At 34.9% G+C, this 12,484-nt stretch overlaps 1 non-coding gene across 1 annotated transcript; it reads right to left on the bottom strand.

The window, feature by feature from the left end:
- Window positions 1-2,567: 2,567 nt before the first annotated feature.
- On the bottom strand, window positions 2,568-2,629 carry Gm22841. Its single transcript, XR_003947668.1, has one exon. It is a non-coding gene; the product is annotated as a U7 small nuclear RNA (small nuclear RNA).
- Between the last annotated feature and the right edge of the window lie 9,855 nt (window positions 2,630-12,484).

Genomic DNA, 12,484 nt, shown 5'->3' with positions numbered 1-12,484 from the left:
TGTCTGTTTGTATGTGAAGTACAAGTCAGCAGAATTTTTACCACAGTTGTCTCTGCACTGCCTCTCTGAGTTCTGTTTGTACTGAGAACGCAAGGGGAAGTTGAGAAACCCTGCCTTAGCTTCTTGTGTACAACATGCTGAGAAGGAGTTGGGAAGCTGTTTGTCTAGTCTCATGCTCTTGGGCATTTTTATTACTATTCTATTGATAATCATTTTAAATATTTCCAAGGGAGCAGACTTTTACTGTAACAGACTGCAATATTATAGTTAGTTAATGACCTGTAAATATTTTTTCCCTGAACCAAATGACACTAGCCTATATCAGTTGATATGGTAGCTCTTAGATATACTAACTTGAGTACTCAGAAATGATGAACATGATTATTATCTTTGAGTTGTCAACTTGTATTTACCCCGTGTCTGTATACCCAGCTATATACATGATGAGGCATTTGTTATATGTGTGTATATGTAAGTATGTTCATATCAAATGTGTAATTTTTTGAATTGGTATGTCTCAAAAGTCATTCATGTATACACTCCTTTTTTTGGAAGTCTGAAGCATTTCCAATAGCTTTCCTTAGTCAATTTCTACTCCTTGCCAAATAGGTAGAAACCCTATCGCCACAAAGTAATTAGCCTGTATTTGAACTTTGTACAAATGAAACCATAGTTTGTATTTCTTTGTAAATATGCTAGACTTGTCTATAAAATTGCATGTGTCTTCCTTCTCCCTTGTCTTAAACTATCCTACTGCTTATTTTTGAATCATCTTATTGATTACTTTTTCTTCAACTTCAGAACATAGCTGCATATGTTTTAAATAGAATTTAGCACTCTTTTCTGTAGTGTGCACACAGACAGTTCATTGCTAGTTATCAAATCATGCCAAGTTAAAGAGCATGGAGGTAAACAAACATTAGAAACTATGCACGTGGACTGAGGAGACGGCTGAGCTGGTAAAAGTGCTTGCTGTGCAAACATGAGGAGCTGCATTTGAACTCTCAACATCCACATAGAGGCCATGTATATCTGTGTGTGCTCATCATTTCTATTAGGAGGGCAGAGACAGGTCGACCATGGGATCTCACTCGTGAACCACACAGTCAAAATAGATTTGGTTCAGCGAGAGACTTTATCTCAAGGGAATAAGGTGGAGAGATGAGTAGAAAGCCTGATGTGCCCCATTTCTGTTTTCTTCTCCTATATATGTACCCTCACATGCACACTTATGTATATTCTAGCAGACACACACACACACACACACACACACACACACATGCAGAGAGAGAAAGAGAGATACAGAGAGACAGAGACAAGGTGCTGGAATGATTCTTTGTTGAAGTATTTCACTGCCCATTTTGTTGTTACTCTGACTCCATATTTAAAGAAAGTCTCTTCCTGGCCAAGAAAGCAAAATAAAGTGGAAGTGATAATTTGGTACTATTTAAGGATGAAGGTCTAACAATACTTTGTCATAGGTAGAAATCTCATAAAATAACAATTTTACCGTACCGTCTCTCAAATTTCTCACACTTTCTTGCCCATAGTCTCACAATCTCTTCCCTAAGCTGGTGACAGTAGACCTTTCTACTTTTGACTTTTATCATAGATTGCCATCTCTATCTATAACTACAATTATCTTTTGTGAACATACATTAGACTTTGTTACTTTATTGTAAAAAAGGAAAAGAAAGCAAAGAAATAAAAACCAGACACTCTGAAGATCTTTCATCATATTTAAATTAAAATTATATGTGGAGGAAACGTGTGTGGATTGCAAATCTTGAGTTCTTATTGAGAATTTTTTGGGAAATATATATAAACACACACATATATATATATTCTTGTAATCTATATAATAAAATATATAATATATAATATGTAATACATACTTTATAAGACAACCAATATAATATAGCATATAAAACATAATTCATAACACATAACAATGCATGATGTATAATACAGAGCATATAACACAACATGCAATACATATATAACAGATAACAGATAACATGTAACATAAAACATGTAACACATTATACATAATACAAAATGTAAATTGTATAACCCATAACATATGACAAGTGATATGATGTATGATGTTTGATGTACAATGTGTAACATATAACACAACATATACAACATATAACATATACTATACAATATATATCCTTTGCAATACACCATCATGGGTGGAGCCACAGCCATGATGCAGACTTTTGTGAAGACCCTTATAGGGAAGACCATCATGCTTGAGGTTGAACTTTTGGACACTATAGAAAATGTAAAGGCCAAGATCCATGATAAGGAAGGAATTCCTCCTGATCAGCAGAACCTGATCTTTGTTGGTAAGCATGTATAAAGACTAAAGGGTGTTTAAATAAAGGCTATATAAATATATAATATGTATATGCATATATATATATGCCAATGACCAGCTTTTACGTAAGAGAGGATGTTTGGGAGTAGTGGAAGAAATGACTTGAAGTCAGTGACGGGTGCAAGCTAAAAGCTCTGTCTTCTGTTTTAGATAACTTTCTAGACTGCTCTGTAGAGAGCACATGAGTTTTCTGACCAAAGTCTGAAAACCTGCTAGAAAAATTGTAAAAGAACTGTAATAGCTTTCTGAATAGGTTCTTTTTTTTTTATGTTGTTGTTTTCTGACCAAAGTCAGAAAACCTGCTACAAAAGTCCTAAAAGAGCTATGTTAATTCTCCGTGTAGGTTGTCATTTTCTGACCAAAGCCAGAAAACATGCTAGAAAAAAAAAATCTAAAAGAGCTGTTAGCTCTCCAAGCAGAGCAAAGCTCATTTTTTTATTTACATATTACATATCAATTTAGTCATATACCCAGGGTTACTTTTTGATTATCCCACACATCACCATTTTATGACCTTTGTCCCTTGATTCTTAGACAAAAACAGCAATTGTATCTTTTTTATTTAACATAACAAATAAATTCAGAGATCTGCCTGCCTTTGTAAACACAAACAATAAGCTTAGCTGGGTAAAATTCTGTCCTGAAATCATTCCTAAATTTCTTTATCTCCTTCCTTAATAGCTTCCAGACAAGCTGGCTCCTTAGCACAGCCACCTCTGTTCTTTCAGGTCCATGACATCCCTCATATAATACATATCACATCCTTATACTTTGCATAGCTGAGACATCCTGTAAAGGACAGCTCTTTTACTGATTTTATGTATTTATTCTTGAACTCATGTTTTCAGAACTCTTTCCCACAGCCTTAAGGTCTGTCCTAAAAGTCTCAGCATCACAGAGACACATTCTTGCTTCTTGGAGTTGTGCTGTTTCTGATTATTATTAAGTCATTAGCCTTGGCAGAAAGGACATTCTCCTAAAGGAGGAACACAAAATTATATACATGTATATCTATAACTATAATATAACTATAATATAATATGTATATATATAGTTATATTATAGTTATACAAACAGGCCTTATGCCTATAGCAACCATTAACACTAATGGAAGCCCACATCCTTTCCTGTTCTTCTCTAGGGACAGGAAATATGTCATACTCTCCCTTCCATGGCGATACAGCTCTCTATATATTTTTCACATAAAGGATATATGTCTATATCTATATATCTATATCTGTCTGTATCTCTATATGTATCTATGTATCTTTACCTTTGTATTTGTTTCTTTTTCACAAGAATGCAGAGTTAATGAAAAGGAATACTTTATTACTGATATGTCACCAGTCAGGAGTATAGCCTGGTTGAAGTCAATTTTCCAACTAATATTTTGTTAGTGAGTAAATGAGGATTAATATAGGTTCTAGAAATATGATTTGCTATAACTTGGTCACTGTGACTCATGGAATACTTTTATTGGAAGTCTTCCTGTATTCGAATTGTTCTCTTTGTATTCCTAAACTAACCTATTAGAAGTGGTCAAGGGAATGTTTGCCTTTATGTTCTTAGTTATCTTGCTACATAATTTAGGCTTCACTTTAAGATACAGAAAGAACTGTGTCTGGCTTGGTTGGATATGGATTGAACTTTCAGATTGATCAGGCTAGGAGAGCTTATTCTGCTATACTGGAAAAGCAGAATCTATTGTTTCCTTAGGAAATGGCATATATGAAAAATCTTTTTCATGTTCTCAATTCTGTAACCACTGTGCCTGATTCATTGTCTTCTCTCAATTTTTTGAAATCCATTCATTTTTCTTCCCAGTCCAGTAAAATATATCATCCTATACTAAGGAAGATGCATCCAAGACCTTCCACATAGCTGCCTGCATATGTGTGGCTTATGTCTGGAATCTTGAAATAGAGTCATGGCACAGAGACACATGAATGGCTGTATTCTAGCTGTGAGGCAAGCTCTGCCAATTTTTCTCTTAAGTTGGAATTTTTAAAAATTAATTAATTTATTTGCTTTACACCCCAACCACAGATTTCCCTCCTTTCTTTCTTCCCAGTCCCTCAGTCTGCTTTCCCCTTCTCCCTTTCTTTCTCCTCGGGAAAGGTGAGGCTGCCTATGGATATTAAGCCTTGGCACATCAAGTTGCAGTAGGACTAGGCTCATTAGAGACCTTCTCTTAGGAGGTTAGGGAAGCCAAAAAAAAAAAAAAAAAAAAAAAAAAAAAAAAAAAAAAAGAGTTAGGGAAAGGGATCCAAAGGAAGGTAACAGAGTCAGAGACAGACCCTTCTGCTGTTGAAAGATGCTTTCTTTCTTTCTTTTTCTTTTTCTTTTCTTTTTTTTTCATTGTACAGTTTTGGCTTTTTTTGTTAAAAATCAAGTGTCCATAGGTATGTCGGTTAAGGTCTGGGTCTTCACTTTGATTCCATTGATCAATCTGCTGGTTTTTATGCCAATGCCATGCAGGCTTTTTTTTTTTTTTTTAAATCACTACTGCTCTGTAGTACAGGTTGTAATAAAGAATGGTGATACTTCTAGAATTTTTTATCTTACAAAATTGTTTTAGCTATCCTTCCTACCTCCCCATATGAAGTTGAAAATTGTTCTTTCAAGGTTTGTAAAGAATTGTGTTGGAATTTTTATAAGAATTAAGTTGAATGTGTAGATTGCATTTGGAACGATGGCCAAATGCATCATTTTACTATGTTAGTCCTACCAATCCATGAGCATGGGAAATCTTTTCATCTTCTGATATCTTCTTTAATTCCCTTCTCCAAAGACTTGACGTTTTTGTCATATAGGTATAGAATTTGAACAAATAAAAGGCCCTAGGAATTAAAGTTTCCACTGTCTTCTATTGTTTCAGGCATACCATGGTCAGGTGAGTCTGTGGGATACAAATTCCTGGTGAAAAATATAAAATATTATTCATATTTAATATAGAGGATATGTCATGTGACAAGCTACTAATATTTTTTGTTATAATTGCAGTGAATCAATATTGATAAACAGAGTTGTGAGAGATTTACTATTTACAAGGTTTACAAGGCATAGACCTTGACACAGGGAAGCTAATGTTTGACCTTATCAGTTAAGTTCCAGAACAGTGTGTTTTATATGTTACAAGGCTACTTCTATAAGACCAAGAACAATACTATGAGAGAGGAAAAGACCTGGTAGAACTTGCAAAAACTCTGAGTGTTACTATTGTGTAGAACAAAGAAATAACAGCAAGAGACATTTTGCTTAGGCCTGGTGAACAGAAGCCATCCTGTCTATCTTAAATAGAAAGGAATTTACTGTAGATAACTGTTTTAGAAAGCACACATTATAATGACATTGATATCTAAATAATACCTTTTGTAAAAAGAAAAAAGAGGAAATACCAGCAAAAAATTAGAGATGTAATAAATGAACATAAAATGACTTGGAAACAGAAAGTGCAAATTCAGAAAAATATGAGTAACAGGAATTGTAAATTAATTGAAGCTGAAAAAAAAAACACAAGCCTTTGTTTACTGAGGGCATGAGGCTCAGTGTTTGATAAGTGAGTTTCAGTTACATCTGAGAAGTGTTAAGGTGAATGGTCCTTATCACGTCGTAGTCTCACTTCTAGTTTTCTTACATTATATTGCGTTCAAAATTTAAAAACAATAAAAACGTTTATGTAACAAAGGAACTGATCACGATAAATGTTAATTCAAAAATGTGCTCCGCCAGTTTTCCTAATCCAGTTAACAAATCTCAATGGCTCTATAGTAATAAAATTTAAATTCAGATAACATCTGTTTATTTGAGAAAGATTACAAAATAGAAGTTTGGTGTAGAGTAGCATGTTTTACAAATATCATTTAAGAGGATTATTGATAGAAGTACAAAGACCACAACTGTAAATACTTTATGGAAAACTGAATAGAAGGATTTGGATTATCAAAGTAACTTTTTTTGGTACTTTTAGTTGATTCTAATAATATTATCACTGGGATTACTTTGAAGGACAATAAGAGTAAATGTTTACATAGCAAAACTGTGAACTCCATAGGGATTGATACAATCATAAAACCTAACTAAAAATCTTATATGATGGGCATTTTCTAGCTACTCATGAACTTAGAAGAAGAAGCATTTCAGTTCTCAGAAATGGCAGGCTTCCTTGGTATTTGATTAACAGAGGTCTCATTTTACGTATGATAGATGTAGTTTTCTTTCTATATAATTATTAACATGAGATACAAATATATTCACACAGCTTATTAATTTAGCCCAAGTTTTATTTAATTATGACTCTTACAAATTCAGAGGAAGTATGTATTCAGAAATTGAATTTATTTTCTCCGAAAGATTTTAATTACATTACAGCATTACAAACTTGTGCTAACTCTTTAATAGTCCATTTTTTGTTTTACTTAAATGAAATATTTTTTAGAGTGTGGGCTCTCAGCACCACTTATATGGATGTTTCTGTGAGAAAATCAACTCTCAGACCAAATAAAACAGTGCTTAAAATTCTAAACATGTTTACAATTTAGGGACTTACCTGTAATATTTTCTTTGGGAGTTTTGATCCACAGTATCAGACATCTGGTATATATGGAGTATATGTTATATGTATCATATATATATTAATGCACAAAAGAGAGAAAGACATCTGTTTTAAGGAACCTCTGAAACATGTTGGCACGATCCTGCACAGATGGCTACCTGTTTTTCTCTGTTTATCCCCAGGGAAAGCTTTGCACAATAGTTATGTCTAGCTGGCTTTAATCCAAACTAATCTAGCCCAAGCTGTGTTTAGCAAATTTGCAATACAGCTGGGTTTCTCCTTGCTCTCCCTTCTCCCTTCCATGAGAACTTTTTCTCCTTGTTAATCAGCTAATTGGTAAGGCTATTCATCAGGAATAAAAGCCTGAATGGGTGCTAGGTGCTACTCACTGAGCTGGCTCCACCTTGCTCAACTGGAGTGTGTGATTTAGTTAAAATAATGATCAAATCCATAGCTCAACGAATGCATTTTTTAAATGACACTCTTTCATATTTTTATTTTATTTTGTGAAAGGGATATTATCATCAGGCCTCATTAACTTAAGGAGGAGAAAATGGGATCTGAGAATATTGAAAAAAATATAAGGTTAATTGAAATTGAGGTTCTGCACATTTAAGCGGTTCAAAGTCAATTTGGCTGTGGACTCCTATTTTGTAGTGTGCAATAGTTGTGGTTATAAAGACAGCATACCCTCACCACTTGGGTTGGTTTTAATTTTCATAAAGATATCAATAATTAAAATTTTATTTCTGTTTGGATCAATTTTCATGAGTGTAAATCACTTTTGAAAGAAAACACAAGAATGACTTTGAAGTCTTTGTTTTCTCTTCTGAGGGAGGGAGAGAGAGAGAGAGAGAGAGAGAGAGAGAGAGGAAATTATGCATGGCAAGCACACTTCAGCTTAAGTTTGGTTATTTATTTATTTATTTATTTATTTACATTTCAAATGTTGTCCCCCTTCTTGGTTTCCCTCCATGAGCCTCCCAACCTATCTTCTTTCCTCTTCACCTCTAAGAGGGTGCTCCCCCTCCCACCTCGCCCCTCTAGCATCCCCTTTCTCTGGGGCATCAAGCCTCAACAGGTACTGAAGTTAGATAAGGCAGTCCTCTGCTACATACGTAGCAGGAGCCACGTACCAGTCCATGGATGCTCTTTGGTTGATGGCATAGTCCCTAGGAGCTCTGAGGGGTCAGGTTAGTTAATACTGTTGTTCTTCCAGTGAGGTTGCCATCCCTTTCAGGTACTTCATTCCTTCTTCTAACTCTTTCATTGAGGTCCCTGGCCTCTTTCCAATGGTTGGCTGCATTGGTATCAGTCAGGTGCTGGCAGAGAAAAATTTTGTGATGTCCTCATTTCATTCATTAGTGTGTAAATATACCACATTTTCTGTATCCATTCTTCCCTTGTGGGACATCTGGGTTGCTTCCAGTTTCTAGCTATTAAAAATATTAATAATGTTAGACTGTGGATCTCTGTATCTGTTTCAGTCTACTACTATGTGGAGCCTCTCAGAGGACATGTATGCTAGGCTCCTGTCTAGAAGAATAACAGAGTATCATTAATAGTGTCAGGAATTGGTGCTTGCCCAAGGGATAAGTTTTAGGTTCGACTGGTTATTGGCTGGCCATTTCTCCAGTCTCTGCTCCAGAGATAGGACAGACACATTTTGGGTCAAAAGTTTTGTGGGTGATTTGGTGTTCTCATCGCTGAATTGGAGGTCCTGCCTAGCAACAGGAGGTGGTCTCTGCAGGATCCATATGTCTATCCCCTGCTATGGTCACCCCCATTGACTTCTGGGAGCGTCCACAATCCCAGGTCTCTGTCATGCCCTAAAGATGTCTCTATAACCCCATACCTGCCAGCTGCAGATTTTCATTCCTGACCTTCTGGTCCTCTCTCCTGTCTCTCCCCACACCTGGTCATGACCACCCTGATTTACCTCTCATTGCATATCTTTCATCTTATTGTGTATTCTTCCATGTTCCTGACCCAGAACAATGCATGTTATAAATCCTGAAATTAGCAAATAGGTTGAAAGCAACAGTTTAAAGCAATTATCTGCCACAAATGTTGAATATAACCATACAGTATATGGTTACTGATTGGTAATTTTTGTTTGTTATCAGAGCCACTTGTGGTCAGTTGAAGTCAGTGATTTAATCTCTTTATATGCCCCAGTACAGGGGAATGCAAGGGCCAAGAAGCAGGAATGGGTGGGTAGGGGAGCAGGGCAGGGGGAGGGTATAGGGAACTTTCCGGATAGCATTAGAAATGTAAATAAAGAAAATAAAATAAAAAAACAAACAAACTTTACTAAGGATATCTGTAAAGTAACCATCAATATTTTCCTGCGTGATGATTCCTATACTAGTCAATAAATTCAGAGCACAACCCTTAGGAATATAGACACAGGCACAAGCAATGACAGATAGGCATAGATTCAGGTTCATACAACAGACATCCAAAGAATGATGGAAGAAACGGGGAGAGAGAGGTAGAGAATTTAAATCTTACTCTTGGAAAAGCTACTATAAGGCAAAGTGTTTCGATTTCTTTCGTGTGATAATGCCTTAGGCAATACCTTATTAAGAGGTTTAAAGTGATGTGTACATATATTTTCACAGAAATCTGACATTCACACTGACCACATTCACTCCACCTGCGCACTTCACACCACTCTCCCCCTGTTATTACCACTTATTCCACAAGATAATGTTGCTTCCACTATCAAGCCTATATACATATATGATTTTATGTATCTATCTAAAATCTAGAACCTACAAATGAATTTGCCTTTTTGAGTTTGATGTTTGACTTAATGCGATGATTTCTATTGCATCCGTTTTTTTTTCTTCTTCTGCAGTTGATGTATGTACTTTAATTCCCTTTTATGACTAAAAACTTTCATGTGTGTGTACGCACCACACTTTCCTGAGCTGTTGCTGTGCTGACAGAAGCCTAGGTTGATTCGATAGTTTAGCCTTTCAAGAAGTCTGCAATAAACTTTGGTGTGCAAGCATGTTTTTAATATGTTGTTGGGTTCTTTGTGCAAATGTCCAGAATTTTACAGAAGGGTCATAATGGTATGCATATGTTTTCTCAAGAGACCCTATACCTATTTTCATAGTGGTTGGACTAATTTACATTCCTACCAGCAGGACACAAGAGTTCTCTTTGCCAGAGTCTCACCAACATTCATTGGTGGTTTTCTTTTTTCTTTTTATTAATCATTTTATTATTTTACATTTCAAATGTTGTTTAATTTGATGGTTTTTGAAAAGGCCAGAAGATGTAAACTTTCTAATATACTTTTGATCATAAATTATATTGTCTTCATTTAACATGATCAATTTCATGACTGCTATAATTAAGAGTTGTTTTGTGCCCAGAATTTTCCAAGTTCCAATCATGATGGCTAGTTTATAACCCCATTTAAATAGTGGCACTTACTCTGATAGAATGGAAAAATTATGAAACTTTTATTATAATAAGGATGATAATGAGAAGATGTAATGCTTATATAATAATTTATAATGAGTGGCTTGATAGACTTTATGAAAGAAAACATGTATGAATAATGAATGTGTCTGTCTGTCTGTTTATCTTTTTGAGAAACTAAAACTTTTCTGAACAGTGGGTCAAATCCCAAAATACTCTGTGACTTTATAACACAAAATGAAAACCATCTATTGTATTCAAACCATGTGTTCAGGCCTAAAAGTAACGTTAACTGGATTTTCTGAATCCAGCCTAGGAACTTTGATATCCTTCTCTGCCATGTGAAGACTTAGAAGCCTCCGTCTGGCATTAGCTACCTATGGAGGATCACACCGTCTTTTATCAGCTTGGTCTGCCCCTTATCCCATTTTGTTCCTGTTAACTCCTGTTAACTTTTACCAAAAGGACAGAAGTTAGGTATTCTTTCATTTTATTTCTTGCAGTAATGTGGCTCTATCAGTGCCCTAGTATTTCAGGAATAAATAGATATTATGAACCAAGAAAAGAATAAGAATAGAATTGTGAAGTTGACCCAGCTATTACAGAATATTGTTCACTATTCACTTGGAAGAACACCTGCTTCAATATCGTATGATATTAGAGTCCTAGCTTTGGAAGCCTCAGACATCCTGAAATATAATTCAGGTAATATGAAAAAGATGCATACTAAAAGCCTTTAAAGCTCCAGCCTGTAGATTTTCATCTCTTTCTGTTGTAAAACTAAAATGATAGCCATTCTCTTATCTGTGCTGAGAGTGCAAACGTTAATTGATGGTGCTCTTCCTGAATTACCTTCAGTCTTCTGGGGGATACTGAAGCATAGTCAGTTTAGAAATAGAGAGAGTTACAAAAGTATTGTCACAGATAGGCAGTGAGACTTTAATTCATGCTTTTATGACACCCAACTTGGATTACTATAATTGTCTGTCTACAGGTCTCTCTTCTGTGTTCTACAGTAAAACAGAAAAAATAGCTCATACAAAGATGCATCCATCCCCTGAGGTTTTAAGCATGCAAAAATCTGGTCAACATACTCTACTTGGGGATTCTTCCTATGGCTGCCAGTTAGGTGCAGGATTGATTGCAAAGGTCCCAGTGATGTGTTTTTGAAACACTGCGTGAATCCAAATGAGTTTTAGGTTCCCTATTGTCCAAGCCCAATTTTATTCAACTGGAAAAAGATGTTGGCTTTTCATTTGTTCAGAACTACTGTTATAAATCACTATGCCTTATAGCTTTTTCAAGTAGTGTAGAATATACTTTTTTTCCAGATAGATTCAAAATATCAGATCTCTCGCTGAATTTAGGTCAAGTTTAAAGTGGCTTACTTAATTGCTTCCCTTCAAAAGTACAATATTCTTTCTATGTATTTTGTGGAGATTTTCCAGGATTTAGGAGAGATTCTATTAAAGTCTTAGCATTCTAATATTTGAAAGCACCATTTAAAATGGGCATAGTTTATCATACTAATGCATATGAATATCATGCTTTGCAGTTTTCACAGTAACCCTAACTTCCATAGATTTCTTATTTGTATTAGAAAGAAACAAACATTTTTATTGCTCTAATAATTTTGCCTCTAATAAGGTATTTTGTATCAATGTTTTAAGATAATTTTACTGACACTACTTTTACTTAAAATTCCTATTTACTAAAAGTCATCCCATCTCTGCCAATATTAATTGAAAATAAATCATTAAAAAAGGTAAAAAAAAGTTTATAAATATATACTTTTTCTTTGTCTGTAGAAGTTGAAATAGCAATGAGGGCTTTTATTTCTGAATATAGTATAACTTACTATCTTTGATATATATATATATATATATATATATATATATATATCTTACAATCTTTGCGATATATATATATATATATATGTTAAGTTTAAAAGAGAGCATTGACTATCCTGAGCCTGGAGTTACACAGAGTTGTGAGCTGTTGACATAGGCACTGGGATCTGAGCTTAGGTCTTCTGCAAAAGCAGGAAATACTCACAATGGCTGAGCCATCCCTCCAGTTCCTAATGTAATTTCATTATTTGTTAG

Source organism: Mus musculus, chromosome 8 (genome assembly GCF_000001635.26).
Source record: "Mus musculus strain C57BL/6J chromosome 8, GRCm38.p6 C57BL/6J".
Classification (NCBI taxonomy): domain Eukaryota; kingdom Metazoa; phylum Chordata; class Mammalia; order Rodentia; family Muridae; genus Mus; species Mus musculus.
The sequence above is the reverse complement of the archived record's forward strand: the minus strand, read 5'-3'. Positions and strand labels throughout refer to the sequence as shown.